General features: G+C 35.3%; 1 long non-coding RNA gene across 11 annotated transcripts; it reads right to left on the reverse strand.

The window, feature by feature from the left end:
- Window positions 1–1,065: 1,065 nt before the first annotated feature.
- LOC126603236 (uncharacterized) lies at window positions 1,066–25,025 on the reverse strand. 11 transcript variants are annotated; one of them, XR_007616208.1, is made up of 8 exons: window positions 14,803–15,076; window positions 13,212–14,549; window positions 12,864–12,930; window positions 12,276–12,367; window positions 8,716–8,823; window positions 8,372–8,479; window positions 8,028–8,135; window positions 2,024–2,416 (listed from the first exon to the last, which is right to left on the reverse strand). It is a non-coding gene; the product is annotated as an uncharacterized LOC126603236 (long non-coding RNA). The 11 variants fall into 11 exon arrangements; XR_007616203.1 differs by lacking the exons at window positions 12,864–12,930; window positions 13,212–14,549; window positions 14,803–15,076 and adding exons at window positions 1,066–1,935; window positions 12,519–12,818 and having other exon boundaries at window positions 2,074–2,416; XR_007616205.1 differs by lacking the exons at window positions 12,276–12,367; window positions 12,864–12,930; window positions 13,212–14,549; window positions 14,803–15,076 and adding exons at window positions 22,921–23,013; window positions 23,856–24,277; window positions 24,507–25,025.
- Window positions 25,026–25,126: the final 101 nt, after the last annotated feature.

The raw sequence follows: 25,126 nt of genomic DNA on the forward strand, positions 1-25,126 counted from the left end.
CGGTTACTGTTCATTAAGGATAGTTATTGTTCACTGGGTGGATAGCATAGTGTATTGCCTGGGGGGAGGGTTCCCACACTAGAACTGCTCTAAAGGGTAAAGTGAGTTAAATGAACTTTCATGGGCCACTAACTACTATGGTTTTTTAGTATTCTTCTTCACTTGTAAGTAAGAGATTTTAAGTTTGATTCTCATCAAATACGAGTTTGACATTATTCTGACTAGTCTGATGTGATACTTAGCTACTTCCTCACCTTTTAGTGTAAATAATATCATTGATTCAAAAAAAAAAAAAAAAAAACTAGCCTATTAATAAATAAATAAAACAATGTGAGCCCTTCACTGTGAATTTGTAGCCCAAACAATATTCACTATTAAGGCCTTAAATTCAACCACCTATCTTCTAGTAATGTATATAAGTCAAATTTCACATCAGAAATTAGACAAAATAATTTAAAATTTTATGATTACATGGCACTATTTTCATTGTTTTTAACAAATGATATTATCTACACTAAAGGAGAGATGGCGGGTTTAATCTTACAATGGTCTAGCAATATTGTTCAGTTTATAAGGGAGAATCAAACCTAAGACGGATCAGGATCCTCTCCTGAGCTAAGGGTGAGGATCCTCCTGAGCAAGCCCATTGGGCCGTTCAAATTTTATCCAACGGCTACAAACAGGGGAACCCTCTAAAAGTTATAATAATTGTAACCGTTGGATAAAATTTGAACGGCCCGATGTGCTTGCTCAGGAGGATCCTCACCCTTAGTTCAGGAGAGGATCCTGATCCACCTAAGGCATCTCACTTACAAATGAAGAGGAATACCACTATACTGTAGTACTAAGTGACTGCTCTACTTCAATTAAGTAAAAGCCTTTTTAAGATAAAACAACAGTCATTGAGCACCTCACACCTTTGTTTAATTTTGTCTATTAATTTCATTTAATTTATTCAATCAGATAGTCAAAGTAGTAAATAATGTTTGAGAAACTAAAAATCAGCTCATTTGTAGGCTCCCCATCTATTAACACTAGTAGAAGAAGAAGAAGAAAAGCAGAAATGTTACAGAGAGCTTTGGAAGAAAGAAAGAAGCTGAATAATATTGGTGTATTGCAGAGAATGAATTGATACAAGATACAGAGGGATATCCACTATTTATACATGCATTCTTTCCTTCAATCGCAAGTATACTAACAAACTAACTGTCACCCTTATCTTTCTACAATTCCAACTATCTGTTATAACAGCTTGCTGATGTGGATTACTTTGCTGATGTGTACATATCTGTCAACACTATCCTCCTCTACGAGTGACTTGTACAACGAATGAGAAAATCTTACTAGAAATCTAAGCCAATATATTCAACCATGAATAGTATTTTTCTAGACTGTAAATAATATTAAGGGTTGTATTTCATTTAATCGTGAATTAAAAAAAAATTATTGTGAATAATGATTCTCTAGCCACTCTTAAACGAGTGAAATTGCACTAAGACTTACTATTCATGCAATGTTGTACTTAGGTGGCTGCATTGTCTTCAAGAGTCCCATTTGATCCGTTTCTCTAATTTGACACTTGTTGCGCTGCTTGTTTCAGCCATGTTTAACTTAGGGGTTATGTTGGACCATTGGTGTGATAATCTGGTCAAGAATATGCATATGCTGCCCGGCCCGGCCTTCTTTTTGTGTTGTTTTCTCAGTTGAATATGCATATGATAAATAGTTGGTTCTTTACAGAACTTTTTTTATCAAAACATTGTTAAATAAACTAAAACATTACAACAAACACATTTTTGGGAAATACGATAACAAAACCGCAATTGGTAGATTGTCAAATTGGTAGATCCTCTTCAACTCATTAAAGCTCCAGCGGCCAAATTAAGCATGAAATTAGATACCTACCGAGTATTATATAAAACGTTCAGCGCCCACCTACAGAACGGTCAAGAGTGATCAGAGATAAAAACAGAACCTAAAAGGAGTAGTTCGGCAAAATCTACCAACCCAGGCACTAAGAGAGTAAAACAATTTAGTAGCACAATTAAATTACGATTCAAATTTATTAACTACCATCATGTACTCGTGTAGACTGAGCATAAAGTGATGCTATCTCTTACACAATTTTTTTAAGTGTTACCCGTCCAACACTTTTCCATTCGACCATTTGAACATGGAAAGTTTTCGATGGTGGTTTCCACTAGAAATGTTCTGTTCGAACTCTCATGATCATGGAATTTGATAGTGCCAAGCCAAACAGTTTTGGTCCCTGGGATTATATATCAGGCCATTCCATCGCCCGCCAATCTTCCTTTGAACGTTGAAATGTTGAGATTGATTCCTGGTATTGTGCTTCTGCAATCTTTTTCACCCCACATTCCACACCATCCCTGACCCATCATCTTTCATGAAGGTTCTGCACGAAAATCAAATAACATGGGACGTTCATACTATTAACACTAGTGTATATATCGTAAAGAAGAATAGAAGAAACACTCAGAGAAAAGAAGGAAAGTTTAGAGAGAGAAGTAAAAGGAATTCTTGTATATTCAATCATACTATCACAAATGGTCTGTATACAATGGTTATATACCTACCACCCATATTACAACAATGACTATAATACCCTCTGGTAGTTTTACTTCTAACTAACTCTGTTTCCAACTAACTCCCAATTGTAACTAACTCAACTTCTTACAATATAACCACTCTCACTCTCTTGTTATATCTAATACATACGTCAGAACAAATATAGAAAACTCGAGAAACAGATTGAAACACTAAACATACAAGGGATTAAGACTGCCCATATATACATTCTAAACATATAGTGAAACCAACACAAAATGGTACCAACTTCTAATTGAAAAACAGCCAATAACGTCAGCTATTATGACATCCTAGAAAACAAGACAACGATGAGGTTCCGCACACCATTACCAGTCATGAGATAACAGTTTCTGTAGAATTGTAAGTAATGAGCTGATTAGTAAATAAGAAGCCTTGAATGTTAATTGTGTATGCACTTGGTCTTATAGAATGACAAGTGTGAGGTTCCAATATGTAAGGCTAAAATAGCCATGTGTAGTGATCCTAAAAATTAGCTAGATGTGTGGTTGAGATCAAATGTGTTGTGTGTGGATCCAGCTAAGGCAAAACCGTCATGAAATGCATGTGTGTGTGCTAAATTTTCCATTAAGAGAAATATATTCCTCCCTGCAATTTCTGCAAGAGAAAGAAGAAAAACATCCATTCCTTTTGCATCCTTCAATCCTCTCTGTATCTCTATATTGCATAACTCAGATAAATCAAGAACACTAACATGGCCTCAGAGCCAGGTTGGACCAACTGAGTCTGGGCATGAATATGTGAAGTCACTGAGCTAAATTGAAGCTCAATCGAAGCTTGGTGAAGGTTGCCAGAGTTCCATTATCATCTGAGAAGAGAAATCAACATTCAGGCAAAAGATGTCTGGATCTGGAAGCTCGAAGGTGAGAACTCCAATTATCTCCGTTGAGAACTACGAGTTCTGGAGAACTAAGATAGTAACGATTTTCAAATCTCTTGGGTTATGGAATCGGGTAGAGAAGGGGATTACAACCCTCGACTCGAAGAAGAAGAAGGAAGCTGACAGGTCATCGGAAGATGCAGTCGATGAAGAAATGACTGATGTGTTCATGAAGGATGCGAAGGCTCTAGGAATTATACAAAATGCAGTCTCTGACCAGATCTTCCCTCGAATTGCCAACGCTAATTCAACTTAAGATGGCATGAGATCTGTTGTTTGGAGAATACCACTGTAGTGATCACGTTAGATCGGTAAAACTTCAAAATCTTAGACGAGACTTTGAATATGCTAGGATGCGAGATGATGAATCTCTATCTGGTTATCTTACAAGGCTGAATGAATTGATTTATCAGATTAAAACATTTGGTGAATCTCTTTCTAATGAGAGACTTGTGCAAAAGGTTTTGATTAGTCTAAGTAAACTGTATGATCCTATCTGTTTGGTTATAGAAAATGCAAAATGTTTGGAGACTGTAGAATTGCAGGAGGTAATTGCAATCTTAAAGAGCCAAGAACAACGGTTTGATCTGCATACTGTTGATACTACTGGGAAGGCATTTACATCTCTCTCAGTGAGTCCAAAGGGGCAAAATAGAAGTGGAGCTCAATCTGGTCCATCTCAGTTCCAGAAGAATTGGAATTCTAAGGGCAATAAATAGGATTCAAAACCCAAGTTTCAGCAGAAATTTTCTACTAGTCCTGCACAAAATGCACAGTCAATGGGTTAAACAATTATAAAACCACAGTGCAGAGTATGCACTAAATTTCACTTTGGTGAATGTAGATATAAGGGGAAGCCTAAAGGCTACAACTGTGAAAAGTTTGGACACTGGGCTAGGGAGTGCACTGCAAGCAAATCAGTGCAAAAGGTAAATAGTGCTAATCAAGTAGAGGTGACAGGGAACTTATTCTATGCCAATAACACTATCTCTGAATCAGTTGTCAATGGTGAATGGTATATTGACAATGGTTGCAGCAACCATATGACTAGAAATGAGAAGCTACTGGTTGATATAAGGACAAATGTGGTAGACAAAGTACAAATGACAATTGGTGAACTTATGAATGTAGCTGGAATGGGCACTCTAGTAATTGATACTAGTAAGGGTAGAAAATACATCAAGGACGTAATGTATCTACCTGGATTGAAGGAGAACTTACTGAATGTGGGACATATGGATGAGCATGGGTATTATTTGTTGTTTGGAGGTAAAATGTGCTGAATTTTTTATGCTCCTTCACTGGAATGCCTTGTAATTAAAGTAGAAATGAAAAGGAATAGATAATATCCTTTAGCACTATTACTTGATGATCATATAGCCCTGAAAACAAGTTTGTCTCACTCTACTTGGACGTGGCACAAAAGGCTAGGCCATCTGCATCTAAGGGGGTTAAAACAACTCAAACAGAAGGAAATGGTGCATGGACTTCAATACTTAGAAGAAGTTGATGAAGTTTGTGAAGGTTGTTAGCTTGGAAAACAACATAGAGAGTGGTTCCCAAAGAATCAAGCATGGAGAGCAAGCAATCCCCTAGAATTAATTCATGTAGACTTATGTGGGCTTATGCAAAATGAGTCCATTACTGGTAACAATTACTTTATGCTTTTTATAGATGACTGCACAAGAATGATGTGGGTTTATTTTCTCAGATACAAGTCAGATGCATTGAATTGTTTTAGAAAATTCAAATCTATGGTAGAGCTACAAAGTGGGTTTAGAGTAAAATGCCTGAGAAGTGACAGAAGGGGTGAATTCACATCTTGTGAGTTTAGCAAGTTGTGTGAAGACGAATGTATTCAAAGTCAACTCTCTATGGCCTATACTTCACAACAGAATGGAGTTGTAGAGAGAAAGAACATAAATGTAGTTGAAATGGAAAAAGCCATGCTTCATGATAAAGTTACCTTACTATTTGGGGGCAAAATCTGTACACACAATTGTCTACATACTGAATCGATGTCCTACAAGAGCTCTCGGAGATATAACTCCATTTGAAGCATTCAGTGGTTAAAAACCAGGGATTGCACATCTTAGAATCTTTGGTTGTTTGTGTTATGTACACATATCAAGTAAGTTGATGCAAAGAGTGTCAAGGGCATATTTGTAGGTTATGCAACCAGTGAAAAGAGGTACAGAGTGTATGATCCTCTCACTAAGAAGCTTATACTCTCGAGAGATGTATTTGATGAATGCAGCCTAGGAGTGGAAGAATGTCTCTGAGAATTATGTAACTATGCTCAATCATGATGAGTTATCTGAGATGCCTAAGAGTACTACACCAGGGGAAACTCCTGAAGGCCATGACTATGCTCGGTCACCAAGCTTGTTATCTTCTCATGAATCAACAAGTGATGTGAGTAGCAGCATGAGAAAGTCTCAAGCCTTTGATCACACTCCATTAAGGTGGAGGAACCTGGATGATGTTCTAGCTCAATGCAATATCTGCATTATGAAACCTGAAAAGTTTGATGAGGCAACTAAAGATGAATCATGGATGAAGGCTATGAAAGATGAATTGTCAATGATTGAAAAGAATGCAACATGGGAGCTAGTAGACATGTCAACTGATAAACCTATAATTAGGGTTAAGTGGGTGTTCAAGACCAATCTAAACCTTGATGGATCAGTGCAGAAGAATAAAGCAAGGTTGATAGCCAAGGGATATGCTCAAAAACCAGGTGTTGATTATAATGAGACCTTTTCACCTGTGGCTAGACTTGATACAAAACACTAGTTGCATTGGCAGCACATAAGAGTTGGAAACTGTACCAACTAGATACCAAGTCTGCTTTTCTGAACGGAGGACTCGAAGAGGAGGTTTATGTAGAGTAGCCAGATGGTTTTGTGGTCAATGGGAGTGAAGACAAAGTTTACAAGCTACATAAAGCTTTATATGGCTTAAAACAGGCACCAAGGGTTTGGTATAGTGAAATTGACTCCTATTTTGCTCAATGTGGATTTGAAAAGAATCAAAGTGAGGCCACTTTATATACCAAAACCAGAGGAGAAGCATAAATTCTGATTGTGTCTCTATATGTAGATGATATTGTGTACACAGGGAATAATCAACTAATGTTGGAGGAATTCAAAAGAGACATGATGACAAAGTATGAAATGACAGATTTAGGGCTCTTATCTGGGAATGGGAGTCATCCAAACACACACAAGCATTTTTATTCATCAAAGAAAGTATGCTACATCTTTGTTGAATAAATTTGGCTTGAGTGAGTGTAAATTTGTTGCTACACCTTTGGTTACAACTGAGAAGCTTAGCAAAGATGATGGCAGTGGTCCAGCAAATGAAGAACAATATAGGAAGATTGTGGGAAATCTACAGTATCTCACAACCACAAGACCTGATGTAATGTATGCAGCTAGTTTACTTGCAAAGTTCATGCACTACCCCACCAATAAACACTATGGAACTGCCAAAAGAGTTCTTAGATATATCAAAGGAACACTTGACTATGGTTTAGAGTATGTGAAGGGAAGAAATGCAATTCTAATTGGTTACTGCGATAGTGACTGGAGTGGTTCACTGGATGACAGTAAAAGTACCTCAGGATATGCTTTCTCCTTTGGTAGTGGAGTTTTTTCTTGGGCCTCGGTTAAACAGAATTGTGTTGCACTTTCAATTGCAGAAACAGAATATATTAGTGCATTAGAGGCAACTGCACAAGCCATTTGGCTCAGGTTTGTTTTGGAAAGATTTTGGTGAATTTCAAACTGAAGCAACTCCACTTCAGTGTGACAATAATGCTGCAATTGCTATCACAAAGAACCCTGTAGTTCACCAGAAAACTAAGCATATCGATCGAAGATATCACTTCATCAAGGATGCTCTACAAGAAGGAATCATTGATCTTGTCTACTGTCCTACAAATGAGCAACTAGCAGATATCTTCACAAAGTCATTGGCTAAGGATCGGTTCTGCTATCTCAGGGATAAACTTTGAGTGAAATCAGCTCAAAACTTAAAGGAGAGGGTAGAAGTGTAAGTAATGAGTTGATTAGTAAATAAGAAGCCTTGAATGTTAATTGTGTATGCACTTAGTCTTATAGAATGACAAGTGTGAGGTTCCAATATGTAAGGCTAAAATAGTCATGTGTAGTGATCCTAGAAATTAGTTAGATGTGTGGTTGAGATTAAAGGTGTTGTGTGTGGATCTAGCTAAGGCAAAACCATCATGAAATGCACGTGTGTGTGCTAAATTTTCCATTAAGAGAAATATATTCCTCTCTGCAATTTCTGCGAGAGAAAGAAGAAAAACATTCATTCCTTTTGCATCCTTCAATCCTCTCTCTATCTCCATATTGCATAACTCAGATAAATCAATAACACTAACAGTTTCGAATGCTAAGCCCAGAGATGAAAGGAAACTGGGACGTCGCACCCCATCCTGAGAACAAAAATTTCATCATGGTGTTCAAGGTTGAAAGGTGGAAAAGTGCCAAACCTGAATGTTGAGTTCAGAAGGTCACAAAAAGGACAGCGAGATGACGACTCTAACACTGATGTGGTACTTATTTCAAATTCATCATCACGACTACCAAAATGACCGTTTCTAGAGCACATAAAACAAAACTTTGATAAGTAACAAGAAATATCAAAACTTTGATAAGTAACAAGAAATATCCACTTCTTTATGTTTTATGTTGGTATCTGCCCGGATATATATGGAACTAATTTAGTTTTTAATACACATTAATGAGATGAAAGGAAACTGGGACGTCGCACCCCATCCTGAGAACAAAAATTTCATCATGGTGTTCAAGGTTGAAAGGTGGAAAAGTGCCAAACCTGAATGTTGAGTTCAGAAGGTCACAAAAAGGACAACGAGATGACGACTCTAACACTGATGTGGTACTTATTTCAAATTCATCACCACGGCTACCAAAATGACCGTTTCTAGAGCACATAAAACAAAACTTTGATAAGTAACAAGAAATATCAAAACTTTGATAAGTAACAAGAAATATCCACTTCTTTATGTTTTATGTTGGTATCTGCCCGGATATATATGGAACTAATTTAGTTTTTAATACACATTAATGAGATGAAAGGAAACTGGGACGTCGCACCCCATCCTGAGAACAAAAATTTCATCATGGTGTTCAAGGTTGAAAGGTGGAAAAGTGCCAAACCTGAATGTTGAGTTCAGAAGGTCACAAAAAGGACAACGAGATGACGACTCTAACACTGATGTGGTACTTATTTCAAATTCATCACCACGGCTACCAAAATGACCGTTTCTAGAGCACATAAAACAAAACTTTGATAAGTAACAAGAAATATCAAAACTTTGATAAGTAACAAGAAATATCCACTTCTTTATGTTTTATGTTGGTATCTGCCCGGATATATATGGAACTAATTTAGTTTTTAATACACATTAATGACAATCGTTTATGTATTTCATTCTCGTCCTAGTTTATCAAATGTTCTAGTCATTAAACCCAAAAGTAGGAAATAATGCAACTCATCCGAGGAGCTTAACCGCACATACCCCCCCCCCCCCCCCCGCGGGGGGGCCAAAAAAAAAAACTCAAAATTCCAATAAGATGTTCATGATGTGGTCAATTGATTGTGATTAAACAATGTAAAATTTATTAAAATATATCGAAAATGAGTGATATGAACAGAAGGAAGAACATTAACTAAGAATACAAAACCACAATAATGAAATAGCAGCCCACTTTAAGTTGTAGTTGTTGCCAAAACTCACTTCTGTATTCCACGCACAAGGGAAGTACGCAAGAAAATTAATTAATTCAGGCGTAATGAGCCACACTAAAGACTTTCTTAGGCACAGCATAAAAGAGAAATGGCAATAAAAATAAAGCAACGAACATATAAATACCTATACGGTTAACATGGACTTTGCCACTTCAAAATACCAAGATTCTAGGAAGCAACAAAGACCATCAAGTATTGAGAATTATGCAAGATTTAAGTGAAACAGTGGAGAGAAGGAGAATCAACCCTTCTGCCTTCATTAGAAATAATTAGGTCTTAGTAAGAGATGTATGCATATAACCAAAAACAGTGTGCAAAGATACAAATATAACAAAAACGCAAGATCAAATATACTCAAATACCATGTTAAAATTTAAAAATATAGGAGGTTGATAGTAGAAATAGGAACGAAACTAGTATTAGGAGATATAGGCAAGCCTGAATTAAACACAATCCACATTGTAATATGAATAAAAAAAATTTACTCTAACTGGTGCATAAAGTACTATAACATGAACTAAACAAGGTAAAGACTACCGAATATCCAAGCTTGGGAAACTTAAAAGCATATACCAAGGGATACAAGCCATTTATTTCAAATCTCAGAAAAAATGAAGCTATTTAATTATGCCCGCCAAGACTAAATGGTTAGAGAACCAATTTGGGAAAATTGTTCATTTCAGGACATTTGGGAGGTTCTCAAACCTAGAAGCAAGGAAATGCAATATTCTAAAAACTTCAAAACACAAGTGTTGAGCCATATGATCTTACTAATATGTAATCGATTTATAAATCTATTTACATGACTCAAGTTCATTATAAACTTCTCATTGCCATGAAATGATGAAGAAACCAAAAGTTCATCATCACCAACTGGTAATCGGTCTAATCCCCCCCCCCCCCAAAAAAAAAAAAACACAAAACAAAACCAATACATGTAAAAACAGTAATTACTTCAGGATAGTGAGCCATGCAAAGATTCTCTCAAGCGCATAATAAAAGAGAAATTAGCAATAAAATTGAATCCACAAATATAATGATATCCGGATTGGCACAGAAAAAAAAAAGTTGGAATATGTCACTTCCAATACTAAGATTTTAGGAAGCAGCAAAACCCATCAAGTACCAGAGGAAAGGAGGATCAAACCTTCGCTACAAAGTGATAGAAACATGTAATCAAGAACAGTGTGCATGGATAGAAATATTACAGAAAAGCAAGACCAAACCTACTCAAGTACCATGTTAAAACGGAGATGAATAGAAATACGAAGCAAATTAAAACAAAGATATCTGATAGGGCTATCTGCATGTCACTAAGTCTGGAGAACATAACAGAAAAAAATCCGAACTTAAATTAAGAGTTACACACAAGTCCATATTGTAATACAAGAACAGTAATTCTAAAGACATAAAGAAAAAAAAAAAAAAAACACACACACACAATATTTTAACTCGTGCATAAATTACTCTTGAAAATTTTGATAAACAAGGTAAAAAAGCTCGAACTTGGGAATTCAATCAAAAGGATTTTCCAAAGGCATATTCAAGCCATTTATTTGGACTAAAGATAATTAATTAAGCTATCTAGTTATGCCCAAATAGAAGATGTGAGTTAGGCCAATTGGCTAGGACAACATACCCACCACATTGTACCTAATCATGAATCCCCCATTGCACGTAAGTACGAATCCCCGTCATGGTAGATTAAAGTAGTTTAGAATATCACTTTGCCAAATATTATGTAACAAAGCCAAAATGTTAGGTCATCTCCAATGCACCGGAAAATTTAGACTCAAATAATGTTATATTTGAGTCTAAAAATGAGAGGCAAGCACTCGCCAATGTTCAGGAGACTTGGACCATCTCCAATGCACTAGAAAATTTTGGACTCCAATCTCATATTTGAGTCTAGATATGAATCAAAACATCTCCAATTCACTAGATACTTAATTGGAAGTTTTCAGCTAATATGTGACTCTAATTTGGAGTCTTAAGGTGGATCCCATGCCAACAATAAAAAATGCCATTCGACCAAGGAAAATAAGATGAGTTTTGACCCCAACCATCTCTAATACACATACCAAAATTGTTAAAAATCACATTCAGAGTTTTGACTTTAATGTTTTCTCTTCTAATGCACATACCTTAATTGTTAAAACTGAAATATGGGTTTGACTCGAATGTTTTCTATTCCAAGGCATAGACTCCACCTTAACAATGTGCAATGGAAGAGAAAAACAGACACTCAAACCAACCACATTTTTTGGACTCAAATATAAAAATATTAATCAGGAATATAAATCTTTCATCATATATTACCTACGATTTGTTCCAAAGTTTATTAAATAGTTCTTTTGTGCTCAAACCTAGAATTGGCCTTAATATGAAACTCGTTCATACCTTCAATCGTATGTTACATAAACACTGTGATCGAAATAATCAACAACCATATATTTTTCAATAACAACCTGCTCTCAACAGTTAGTCTCAATTAGTCTGGTATACATTTAGACTTCAGACTTACAAGATAAGTTTCTAACCAATTAACAACAACAACCACAAGAAGTAATCTTCTAATCTGACGTCAAAGTGTCAAACATCTAATAAGGGACCCTTTAGCTACTACAATTTACTTATACACTCCAATTTGGATAACCATTTCTAGTATCCTATCAGCCCTTGGAATAGGTCAACTGTAATCATTAATCTGATAAAAACTTAAAACTCACATGGAAAACGGATTAGCTATGTAATGTTCTTCAAACCAGTTCATTATCATCAACTGGTAATTGACCTAACCCATTCCGCGATCATATTTAACTAACCCAAAACCATGAAGATAATCAGTATTTCTTCCCCAAGAAAAAAAAAATCCAGATTAAAAATTTAAACATATGTAAAAACAGTACGAAACAGAAAAGAAATTGATAAACTGAAGTACATCAAGGAGATTACAATTGATACGTACCTTGATGATTAAACCTGCGGCAATATAATGGAAGCAGAATCTGCTGCCACTCACTGACGCCAAAACATCAACAAGTACTTCACTTGTACTTCCTAGTACCAAATATAATTAATTAAAAGGGAACGATAAGTAAATTAAACAGAAGAAAAGAACAATATAAAACAAAATTATACATACTTGAATAACAGAAAACCTTTCTTCTTCTTTTTTTTCTGAAAAGGTATTTTGAGTTAAGAATCTCACTTATGACACAAAAAAAGCTGAGATCTGGCCAGATTGGAAAAGAGTAAAATATGTCCAGATGGTTTAGATTTCCTTTTATCAGCCGATTTGGGAAGAAGAGCTCAATTTATACCTATATAATAATTTACAGTTTTTATACGACATGAACCTGGAAATATACTTGCATGAAGAAGCAGAAAAAGAGGAGGAGGAAGACGAAGAGGGTTTTCATAAAAATAAATAAAAGAAAATTTGCGGGAATTTCCACGAAAATAGAAGCGGGATACGGAGGGTTTTCATAAAATACTTAATAAAGAAAAGGATAATTGCGGGAATTTCCATGAAAATTTGAACAGTAAGGCGTACCTTGAAGAAAGGTGTCCTCCAGTTCATGATTTCGACCGACGTATCGTACCACAGATGGCTCACTGTACTTCACAATCACAAAGGAATGAATTACAAGATAAGTTATTTTAATGTATTTATTTTCCCGTTTTAATAATTTTTTTATTGAATTTAAAAAGCTTTTTATATTAGCATTTGTGAGATGCACCGTACATTAAAATTTAATATTAAATGACTTATTTACCTCATTATGCAATGATAATTTTGACCTTATTATATTTATAAAAAAAAATTATAAATACACCCCAAATCACTTTTAGCGTATTATTTATCTTCTCAACTATTAAAATGTGAAATCGCACAACTAACCATTTGTACTTGTACCTCCATTTATATCCATCACTATAATGATTCAGCATCAAATATCTCAAATTCGTTTGGAAGTGCAGCTTCAAATATTTCAAATATTTCCATGAGTATACGTCTTAAAGCCAGCCACACAATAATCAAAATAAAATTCCCACACTGCAAAAATGAAGTTCATGAAAGTCAAAACAAAAATTGCATATCACAAAGTTAAACTTATTAATAAGCCATTGGTGATGTTACCCTACTTAACGAAGGTAGACATCTGTCGATGCAAACTATACTAAGATGATTTCAAATCATCATTTTGAAATCATTCAGCAAACTAAACGTTCAAATGATTTGAAATCTTTCGGCAAACTAAATGTTCAAATGGTTAGATTCAGTCCCTGAAAAAAAATAAGTGTTATAAGATTTGATAAATGTGGGGTGTATAGAAAATGTGAGATATATGTACACAATATAAGGTGTATATTGAGAATGTGGGGTGTGAGGGTATTATGGGAAAATATGTGGGGTGTATTAAGATAATTTTTAAGTGAAAAAACAAATATACGGTGTATTAAGTATGTGAGATTTATTCAATAATTTGTGAGGTGTGAATTTAATAAGCCATTTAAAATTATAAAGAATGACTATAGTTTTATGTTGGTTGACGGTGTGGTCTCTGGAGTTTGAAGCGTGCCTTTGATAATTTTGTCCTTGACCGTCAAATAGTTTTTTTTTTTTTGTCATTAGTTAAGCTTGGGGGTGGGGGGAATCGAACTTGGGTGAGGTGGGAGTTTCTTTGGCTCTAGTGCCACTGCAACTAGGCCCCCATCCTCGACCGTCAAATAGTTTGAAGAGATCGATTTGAAGCGTGTCTTTCTTTTTCTATATTAATTTTATATTTAAAGAGAAAGACAATTAGGAAAGGGAAGTATTATTAGCACTCTAAAAATCTCATTCTACACTCTTCACAATTGTATTTTTTTTTTCTAAATATAGAAAATTTGGATGATAAAATGAGAAATTTGGAGTACTAATAACAATTCCCTTAAGAAAAAAGAGTATAAATGAAAAAAAAAAGAAACTCCTAATCCGAATCCTAACCCCCAAATCATCATCTTCAAACTATTTGACTGTCTAGGACAGAACTATCAAAAGGCGCACTTCAAACTCCGGAGAACACCGTCAACCAACGTTAAAACTATAGTCATTCTATATAATTTTAAATTCAATAAAAATTTATTAAAACAGGAAAATAAATACATTAAAATAACTTATCTTGTAATTCATTCCTTTGTGATTGTGAAGTACAGTGAGCCACTTATGGTATGGTACGTCGGTCGAAATCATGAACTGGAGGACACCTTTGAGTAAGATCAGGATAATAAAAACAATGACAAACCCAAAACCTGTATGTCTTATGTCTTAATTTTAATACATACGCTGATCAACACAGACATCTATAAATATATGAATATACATACAACATCTCCATTTCCCAAACAAGAAAAATAAGAGCTGGGAGTAAGAGGGTATCTAGCTATCTGTTTCATATATATATGTGTGTGTGTGTGTGTGTATATATATACGGTGGAGGGAAAGACACCTGGAAGAAGGAGAATTGGGAGAGCAGAAGGAGGCGGGGCCTGGGACTGGCCTGGTTTGATTTCCCGTTCCTTTGCAGGAAAGAGAAGGGGCTTTGATGAGAAATTAAGGTTTTGAACGTTGACTACCAAAATTAAGTGGTGAAATAAAGCCAGCGAGCGCGCAGATAGCAGCTGACAGAGAGAGAGGTGAGCACGCACCGCCCAAGGGTATGATTTTATACAATTGCTGCCTGTGTGTGCTCACTCTCTTCTGTCAACTACGCTCAAATTAACCTACAGCTCTCTTCTTTCTTTCTAATACATACATATATATATATATATATAGCTAATTAGTTACACCAAGTGCAATGGTCAGCCTAGCAACTTTCCTCCACTTAAGGAATATCATGTTTTCATTAGGGTTATGAATTTGGAATGCAGTGCGAATGCCCTATCTACCAGGATTATTAACTATATACACTCGCGGAGTCCTTCAATTCATCAGAGGAAGGAGGGCGGTTGATTTCTGATCTCCATTATTAATGGTGAAAGCCAGGTTTGTGGATATAAGGACTCATCATCCATCCATATCTCAATCGTGTCCTTGCATCCGACGTCTCAGTACCAATAGTAATTCACTAATACCACTAGTAATTCCATGTCGAATTTATAGTAGTACTATTTGGAAAGAAAAACGCAAGGAAACTCTCTCAAAAGTAGAGTATTCATAGGCTCCATCATCTTATGTTTTTGACATAATTTTCATGCTAATATTTTAAAATATTGTACCAAACACATTAGGCGAAGGAGAGTCTATAAAGAGTTCTTCTTTTGAGAGAGTTTTCACTTAATGGAGAGTTACCGAAGAATTCTACTTTTGAGAAAGTCTTCTTAACATTTTTCCAAAATTGTCAAGTTGCACCACTAGCTTAGACTAGTTGTGGAATGTTGTACTGAGGAGGGTCTGTAATTGCGTTGGCATTAAAAGTTCCATTGGCCACTTCTCTATTGCGGTTGCTCGGCCTGTTTCAGCCGTCGGATCCACGTATAATATGATTCAATCTTAATCTCAACCTTTAGATTTAACTTAGGGTTTTATGTATATTGGAGCGTTGGTGTGGTGTTTGGTGGGTTCGCACTGCTACGTTGGTTTAGTGAAAGGGAAAGGGCAGAGGGGAAAGGACACCCAGAAAAATGGAAGGGAGACAAGGATAAAGACTTCCATTAAAAGTCACCCACCCCTGATTAGTTTTCAGCATATATACCGACTCTGCCTGTGCCTACACATGCGTACGCTGCCCGGCCTTCTTTTTGTGTTGTTTTGTCAATTGAACATGCGTATGATAAATAGATGGTTCTTTATATAATTTTTTTTCATCAAAATTTTTGTGAGTAAAGTTTAACATTACGCACTAATAGGATGAAAAATACATTTAGATAACAAAATTGTAAACGGTGAATTATCTGAGTAGTTAGGACATTCTTCTTCAACATTTTAATAATGTTCTAGTTTTAACTTCTTTTCTCTACCACTACTTAGTATCATAATCAATAGGATAACAAAACCAACAAGTCTAAAATCACAAAATTTAGCCGACAAAAATAAAGACGCACAACTAAAAATCTCACGTTACCAAAATTCAGCTTAATCACTAACCAAGTCTAAACAACTCTCAAAACTAACAAATTCTAAAATAACCCATAAATTTAAGTTTTAACAACTACTGTTAAAAGCTTAATCATTATCTAACTATGTGGACAGGGCACACGATAAAGTGGAACATAAAAACACAATTTAAAGGGCAAAGTGAGTCAAATTGACTTTTTATGGGGCAGAGGTGGTATCGTCAACCCATTCAAGAGACAATCAATTAAACAACACTACCAATAAATAAATAAAATAATGTGAGCACTTTACAATGAATTTGTAGGCCAATCGAGTAATATTCACCTCAATTATTGAGGCCTTAAATTCAGTCACCTATCTAATAATGGGTGGTATAAACGCGTCATTCACATAAGTTAAATTTTACACAAAAAATTTAACAAAATAATTTAAAATTTTATGATTACATGACTTTATTCTTAATGGATAATGTTAGTAAGACCAAATTTTTAAAACCAAATTTGCAAACTAAATTATGTGGTTGTCGATTATTGAATTATATTAAGCGTTGATTATCGTACTTATTTCTTATTAGTGACACATCATTTAGGTTAAAATTTTTGTTTCCTAACATTACCCATTATTAATTATAACGGAGCCATTTTAGATAAAACATCACTCATTGAGCACCTCACACCTTTTTTTGAGCATCTCACACCTTTGTTTAATTTTGTCTATTAGATAAATAACCAAAAAATAGAAAATAATGTTTGAGAAACTAAAAATCATCTCATCATTTGCGGGTTCACATCCTCATCCTCTATGAGTGGCATGTATACATGAATGAGAAAATCTTACTAGAAATCTAAGCCAATATATTCAACCATGAATAGTATTTTTCTAGACCAAATTATTCCATTTAATTGTTAATTAAAAAATATATATATATATATATTTTTTTTTTCTTTTTTTTTGTGAACAATAATTGTCTAGCCGACTTTAAAAGGGTGAAGTTGCACTATGAAAGTTAATATTTATGCAATGTTGTACTTAGGTAGCTGTGTTGTCTTCAACAGTCTCATTTGATATGTTTCTTTAATTTGACACTCACGGTTGCACTGCCTATTTCAGTCATAGAATGTTTCACTTAGGGTTTATTTTTGTTTGTTAGATAGCCAAAAAATAGAAAATAATGTTTGAGAAACTAAAAATCACCTCATCATTTGCGGGCTCACGTCCTCATCCTCTACGGGTGACATGCACAATGAATGAGAAAATCTTACTAGATATCTAAGCCAATATTCAACCATGAATAGTATATTTCTAGACTAAATAATTGTATCTCATTTAATTGTGAATTTAAAAAAATATATTGTGAATAATAATTGTCCAGCCGACTTTAAACTGGTGAAGTTGCACTATGACAGTTAATATTCACACAAATGTTGTACCTAGGTAGCTGCGTTGTCTTCAAGAGTCTCGTTTGATCTGTTTCTCTAATTTGACACTTGCGGTTGCACTGCCTAGTTCAGCCATCGGATGTTTAACTTAGGGTTTATGTTGGACCGTTGGTGTGATGATCTGGTCATGAATATGCATAGTCTCATTTGATATGTTTCTCTAATTTGACACTTGCGGTTGCACTGTCTGTTTCAGCCATCAGACGTTTAACTTAGGGTTTATGTTGGACCGTTGGTGTGATGATCTGGCCATGAATATGCACATGCTGCCTGGCCTGGCCTTCTTTTTGTGTTGTTTTCTCAGCTGAATATGCATATAATAAATAGTTGGTTCTTTACAGAATTTTTCATCAAAACTTTATTAAGAAAACTTTAACATTACAACAAACACATTTATAGGAAATACGATAACAAAACCGCAATTGGTATAAGTGTTTGGAAATAAAAACAGAACCTAACTGCAGTTCAGCAAAATCTACCAACCCAGCCGTTAAGAGAGTAAAACAATTTAGTGGCACGATTAACTTATGATTCATAGTTATTAACTACAATCATGTGATCATGTAGAATGAGCATAAAGTGATGCTATCTCTTTTTTAAGTGCTAGCAGTCCAACACTAGATTCCTTTCGACCGTTTGAACATGGAAAGTTTTCGACGGTGGTTTCCACTCGAAATCTTGTGTTCAAACTCTCATGATCATAGAGTTTGATAGTGCCAATAGTTTTGGTCTCTGGGATTATATATCAGAGCATTCCATCGCCCGCCCATCTTCCTTTGAACTTTTGAGTGGTGAGATTGAATCCTGGTATTGTGCTTCTGCAATATCCTTTTCACCGCTTCATTCCACACCATCCCTGACCCATCATCTTTCATGACGGTTCTGCACGAAAATCATATAATATGGGACGTTCATACGTCAGAAAAATATAGAAAACTCGAGAGACAGATGGAGAGACACACTAAACATACATTTATAAAAACGAGGGATTACCCATACATTCTAAACATAGAGAGAAACCAACACAAAATGGTACCAACTTCTAATTAAAAAACAGCCAATACGCCAGCTATTATGACATCATAGAAAAGTAGGCGACGATGAGTTTCCACACACCATTACCATTTGTGTCATGAGTTAACAGTTTACAATGCTAAGCCCCAGAGATTGAAGGTAAATTGGGATGTCGCACCCCATCCTGAGAACCAAATTTTCATCATGGTGTTCAAGGTTGAAAGGTGGCAAAGTGCCAAACCTGAATGTTGAGTTCAGAATTGATGGTCACAAAAAGGACAGCGAGATGACAACACTAATACTGATGTGGTATTTTTTTCAAATTCATCACCAAGGCCACCAAAATGACCGTTTTTGGAGCACATGAAACAAGCCTTCGATAAGTAACAAGAAATGTCCACTTCTTTATGTTTTACGTTAGTATTTGCCAGGTATGGAACTAATTTAATTTTTAATACACCTTAACGACAATCGTTTATGCATTTCATTCTCGTCCTAGTTTATCAAATGTTGTGGTCATTAAACCCAAAAGCCTCTTGAGGAACTTGCATAACAACAATAGGAAATACTCTGCAACTCATCCGAAGAGCTTAAACACATCTCCCTTCAACACCCCCCCCCCCTCGGCGCGCGGAGGCGGGCACCCCAATTCAAAACAAATGTTCCTGATGTGAATTCTAGTCAACTAATCAAGTTAAACAATGTAAAATTTATTAAACTTTAACGAAAATGGGTGATATGAACAGAAGGAACAAGATTAATTAAAAATAGAAACCACACTAAAGAAGTGGCAGCCAACTTTAAATTGTAGTTGTTGCCAAAACTCACTTCTGTATTCCACCCACAAGGGAAGTACGCAAGGAAATTAATTAATTCAGGTGTAATGAACCACACTAAAGACCTTCTTAGGCGTAGCATAAAAGAGAAAAGGCAATAAAAATAAAGAAATGAACATACAAAGATTCTAGGAAGCAACAAAGACCATCAAGTATTGAGAATTATATGCAAGATATATGTGAAACAGTGGAGAGAAGAATCAACCCTACATTAGAAATAATTAGGTTTTAGAAAGCGATGGAGAGAAGAATCAACCCTACATTAGAAATAATTAGGTTTTAGAAAGCGATGTACGCATATAACCAAAAACGGTGTGCAAAGATACAAACATAACAAAAACCGTAAGATCAAATATACTCAAATGCCATGTTAAAATTTAAAAATATAGAAGGTCGATGAGTAGAAATAGGAACGAAACTAATATTAGGAGTTACATGCAAGCCTGAATTAAACACAATCCACATTGTAATGTAAATAAATAAAATATACTTTAACTGGTGCATAAATTGCTATGACAAATCATACAATTCATGGAACTAATTACACAAGGTAAAGACTACAGAATATCCAAGCTTGGGAAACTTAAAAGCATATACCAAAGGGATACAAGCCATTTATTTCGGATCTCAGAAATTTAAGCCATTTAATTATGCCCACCAAGACCAAATAGTTAGAGGCCCAATTTTGGAAAATTGTTCATTTCATGACATTTGGGTGGTTCTCAAACCTAGAAGCCTTGAGCAAGGGTGAAGTGCAATATTCTAAAAACTTCAAAACACACATCTTGAGCGATATGATGCTTACTAATATGTAATCGATTTATAAACCATCTCCATGACTCAAGTTCATTACAAACTTCTCATTGCAATGAAATGAAGAAGAAACCAAAAGTTCATCATCACCAATTGGTAATAGATCTAACCCCCCCTAGAAACTAATTAAACCAACGTGTGCGACTAATGCGGAAGTACGAACATAATAAATATTTCTTCTCACAACAAAATATCCACAATAAAAAAATTTAAAGAACAATACAAGTAATTACTTCAAGCTAGTGAACCATGCACACTAAAGATTCTCTCAAGCGCATAATAAAAGAGAAATTGGCAATAAAATTGAATCCATGAATAAAATGCTATTAGGATTGGCATGGAAAAAAATTTGGAATATGTCACTTCCAATACTAAGATTCTAGGAAGCAACAAAACCCATCAAGTACCAGAGAAAAGGAGGATCAAACCTTCGCTACAAAGTGATAGAAACATGCCATTAAGAACAGTGTGCATGGATAGAAATATTACAAAAAAGCAAGAACAAACCTACTCAAATACCACGGAGATGAATAGATCAAAAGGTAGTACCCAGTGCACAAGGCTCCCGCTTTACGCAGGGTCTGGGAGAGGTGAATGTCGGCTAGCCTTACCCCCATTTATGAAGAGGCTGCTCCCAAACGGAGATGAATAGATATAGGAAACAAATTAAAACAAAGATATCTGAAAGGGCTACATGCATGTTAACATATATAACAGAAAAAACCCGAACTTATATTTAGAGTTACACACAAGTCCAAATTGTAATATAAGAATAGTCATTTCAAGACAAAAAGAAACACAATATTTTAACTAGTGCATAAATTACTCTAGAAAATTTTGACAAACAAGGTAAAAAAGCTCAACCTTTGGGAATTCAATCAAAAGGATTTTCCAAAGGCATATTGAAGCCATTTATTTTGGACCAGAGATAATTAAGCCATTAGTTATGCCCAAACATAAGATGTGGGTTAGGCTAATTGGCTAGGACAACGTATCCGCCCCATTGTACCTAAGTATGAATCCCCCATTGCACCTAAGTATGAATCCCCGTCCTAGTAGATTAAAGTAGTTTAGAATATCACTTTGCCAAATATTATGTAACAAAGCCAAAATGTTAGGTCATCTCCAATGCACCAGAAAATTTAGACTCAAATAATGTTATATTTGAGTCTAAAAATGAGAGGCAAGGACTCGCCAATGCACATGAGACTTGGGCCATTCCAATGCACTAGAAAATTTTGACTCGAATCTCATATTTGAGTCTAGATATGAATCAAACATCTCCAATTCACTAGATACTTAGGACTTATATATAAGTTTTCAGCTAATATGTGACTCTAATTTGGAGTCTAAGGTGGATCCCATGCCAACAATAAAAAAATGCTTTTCAACCAAGGAAAATAAGATGAGTTTTGACCCCAACCATCTCTAATACACATACCAAAATTGTTAAAAAATCACATTGAGAGTTTTGACTTTATGTTTTCTCTTCTAAGGCACACACCTTAATTGTTAAAACTGAAATGTGGGTTTGACTCCAATGTTTTCTATTCCAAGGCATTGACCCAATCTTAACAATGTGCATTGGAAGAGAAAACCAAACACTCAAACCCACCACTATTGTTGGAAACCCACCACTATTGTTGGACTCAAATATAAAAATATAAGTTAGGAATACAAATCTTCCATCATAGATGACCTACCATTTGTTCAAAATATTTATTAAATTGTTCTTTGGTGCTCAAACCTAGAATTGGCCTTAATATGAACCTCGTCCAGACCTTCAATCTTATGTTACAGAAACTTTCTGAATAAATTAATCAATAACCATATTTTTTTCAATAACAACCTGCTCTGCACAATTAATCTGGTATGTATATAGACTTCAGACTTGCAAGCTAAGTTTCTAACCGATTATTAACACCCACCACCACAACAACTAATCTTCTAATCTGAAGTGTCAAACATCTAATTAATAAGGAACCCTTGAGCTACTACAATTTACTTATACACTCCAATTTGGGTATCCTATCAGGAATTGGGATAGGGCAACTGTAATCATTACTCTGATAAAAACTTAAACCTCACATGGAAAACGGATTAGATATGTAATGTTCTTGAAACCAGTCTTGAAAAGAGGGCATCCAGTGTGATGCTTGCTATTTGTAATTTATTCTTAAATCCATTGTCCATGACTCAAGTTCATTATCATCAACTAGTAGTTGACCTAACCCATTACATGAACTAAACCAACATATTTAACTAACCCGAAAGCATGAAGATAACGAGTATTTCTTCCCAAAAACCAAATATCCAGATTAAAAATTTGAACATATGTAAAAACAGTACGAAACAGAAAAGAAATCGATAAACAGAAGTACAATCAAGGAGATTACGATTGATACGTACCTTGATGATTAAACCTGCGGCAAATTAATGGAAGCAGATCTGCTATACCACTCACTGACGCCAAAACATCAACAAGTACTACACTTGTACTTCCTACTAAAAAAAAAAAAAAGGTCGTACCCAGTGCACAAGGCTCCCGCTTTACGGGTCTGGAAGAGGTGAATGTCGGCTAGCCTTACCCCCATTGTCCAAAACATCAACAAGTACTACACTTGTACTTCCTACTAAATATAATTAATTAAAAGGGAATGATTAGTAAATTAATCATAAGAAAAGAACGATATAAAACAAATTTAATTATATATGCTTCCATAACAGAACACCTTTCTTTTTTCTTTTTTTTTTTTCTGAAAAGGAATTTTGATTTAAGAATCTCACTTATGACAAAAACAAAAGAAAGCTGAAATCTGGCCAGATAACAAAGAGTAACATGTGTCCATATTTAGCAGAGCTCTGACCTTAGGGTTTATATTTCCTTTTATCGGCCGATTTGGGGAGAAGAGCTCAATGTATACTTATATGATAATTTACAGTTTTTATAGGGAGCTGATTTTCACACACCTTTTATAGCTTTTCCTACATCCCTCTTTGTTCCAGGCCATCGGATTGAATAAATCAGACAAAAACAATGGACATGATTAGCCAAGGGTGTGTAGGAAGCTATAAAAGGTGTGTGTTTATCATTTCCCTTTTTATATGACATGCACAGAGAAATAAGCTTGCATGAAGAAGCAGAAGAAGAAGAAGAAGAGGAGGAGGAGGAGGAGGATGAAGAGGATTTTCATAGAAAATAAATAATAGAAAAATTGCAGGAATTTCCATGAAAATAGAAGAGGGATTCGGAGGGTTCTCATAAAATAATTTAGTATAAAAATGGATAACTGCGGGAATTTCCATGAAAAATTGAACAGTAAGATAACAAAAAGAAGGCGTACCTTGAAGAAACAAAAGAACCCCAAACCGTCCTCTTCAAACTATTTGAAGATCTAGCACGGGACAATCAAAAGGCACGCTTTCAAACGTATTCCAGAGACCAGACCGTCAACCAGCATTAAATTTATAGGTAATACTAAAATTTTAAATTAAATTTAAATGATGTATCAGTAATAATAAATAAAAACATTAATGAACATTTAATTAATTATTTGATTTATAAACTTTTGTTTAAAAATTTATCTTCTTATAAATACCATAGCCATTTTTTACAATTTTAAATTCAATAAAAATTAATAAAATAGGAAAATAAATACATTAGAATAACTTATCTTGTATTTCGTTCCTTTGTGATTGTGAAGTGCAGTGAGCCACATAAGGTATGGTACGTTTCCAAAAGGTCGGATCGTAAACTGGAGGACACCTGTTAGTAAGTAAGAACAGGATGATAAAAACAATAACAAACCCAAAACCTGTAGTTATGTCATATGTCTTAATTTTAACACATACACTGATCCACACACACATCTATAAATATATACACAACTTCTCCATTTCCCAAACAAGAAAAGTGAGAGCTGGGAATCAGAGGGTATCTAGCTATCTGTTTCATATATGTGAGATAGATGCATATAGGGTTGGGAGAAAAACACCTGGAAAGAGAATTGGGAAAGTAGAAGGGGCTGAGCCTGGGACTGGCCTGGTTTAATTTCCCATTCCTTTGCGGGAAGAGAAGGGGCGTTGATGAGAAATTAAGGTTTTGAACGTTGACGATCAAAATTAAGTGGTGAAATAAAGCCAGCGAGCGCGCAGATAGGAGCTGACGGAGAGAGAAGTGAGCACGCACCGCCCAAAGGTATGATTTTATACAATTGCCGCCTGTGTGTGCTCACTCTCTTCTGTCAACTACGCTCAGCTTAACCTACAGGTTTCTTTCTGCTTTCCAATATACACAAATATACATATATACATATATATATAGCTAATTAGTTACACCACCAAGTGCCATGGTCAGCCTAGCAGCTTTCCTTTCAGTTGAGTCATATCACGTTTTTATTAGGGTTTTGAATTCGGAATGCTCTGTGAATGCCCTTATCTACCAGGATAATTCACTATGTATACGCGCGGAATCTTTCAATTCATCAGGACTTGAGCAAGGGGGCCTGATTTCTGGTCTCCATTATTGATGGTGAAAGCCTGGTTGGTGGATAAAAGGACTGCCATCGATCCATCCACATCTGAATCATGTCCCGACATTTAAGTACCAAAAGTA

This window comes from Malus sylvestris, chromosome 15 (genome assembly GCF_916048215.2).
Source record: "Malus sylvestris chromosome 15, drMalSylv7.2, whole genome shotgun sequence".
Lineage (NCBI taxonomy): Eukaryota > Viridiplantae > Streptophyta > Magnoliopsida > Rosales > Rosaceae > Malus > Malus sylvestris.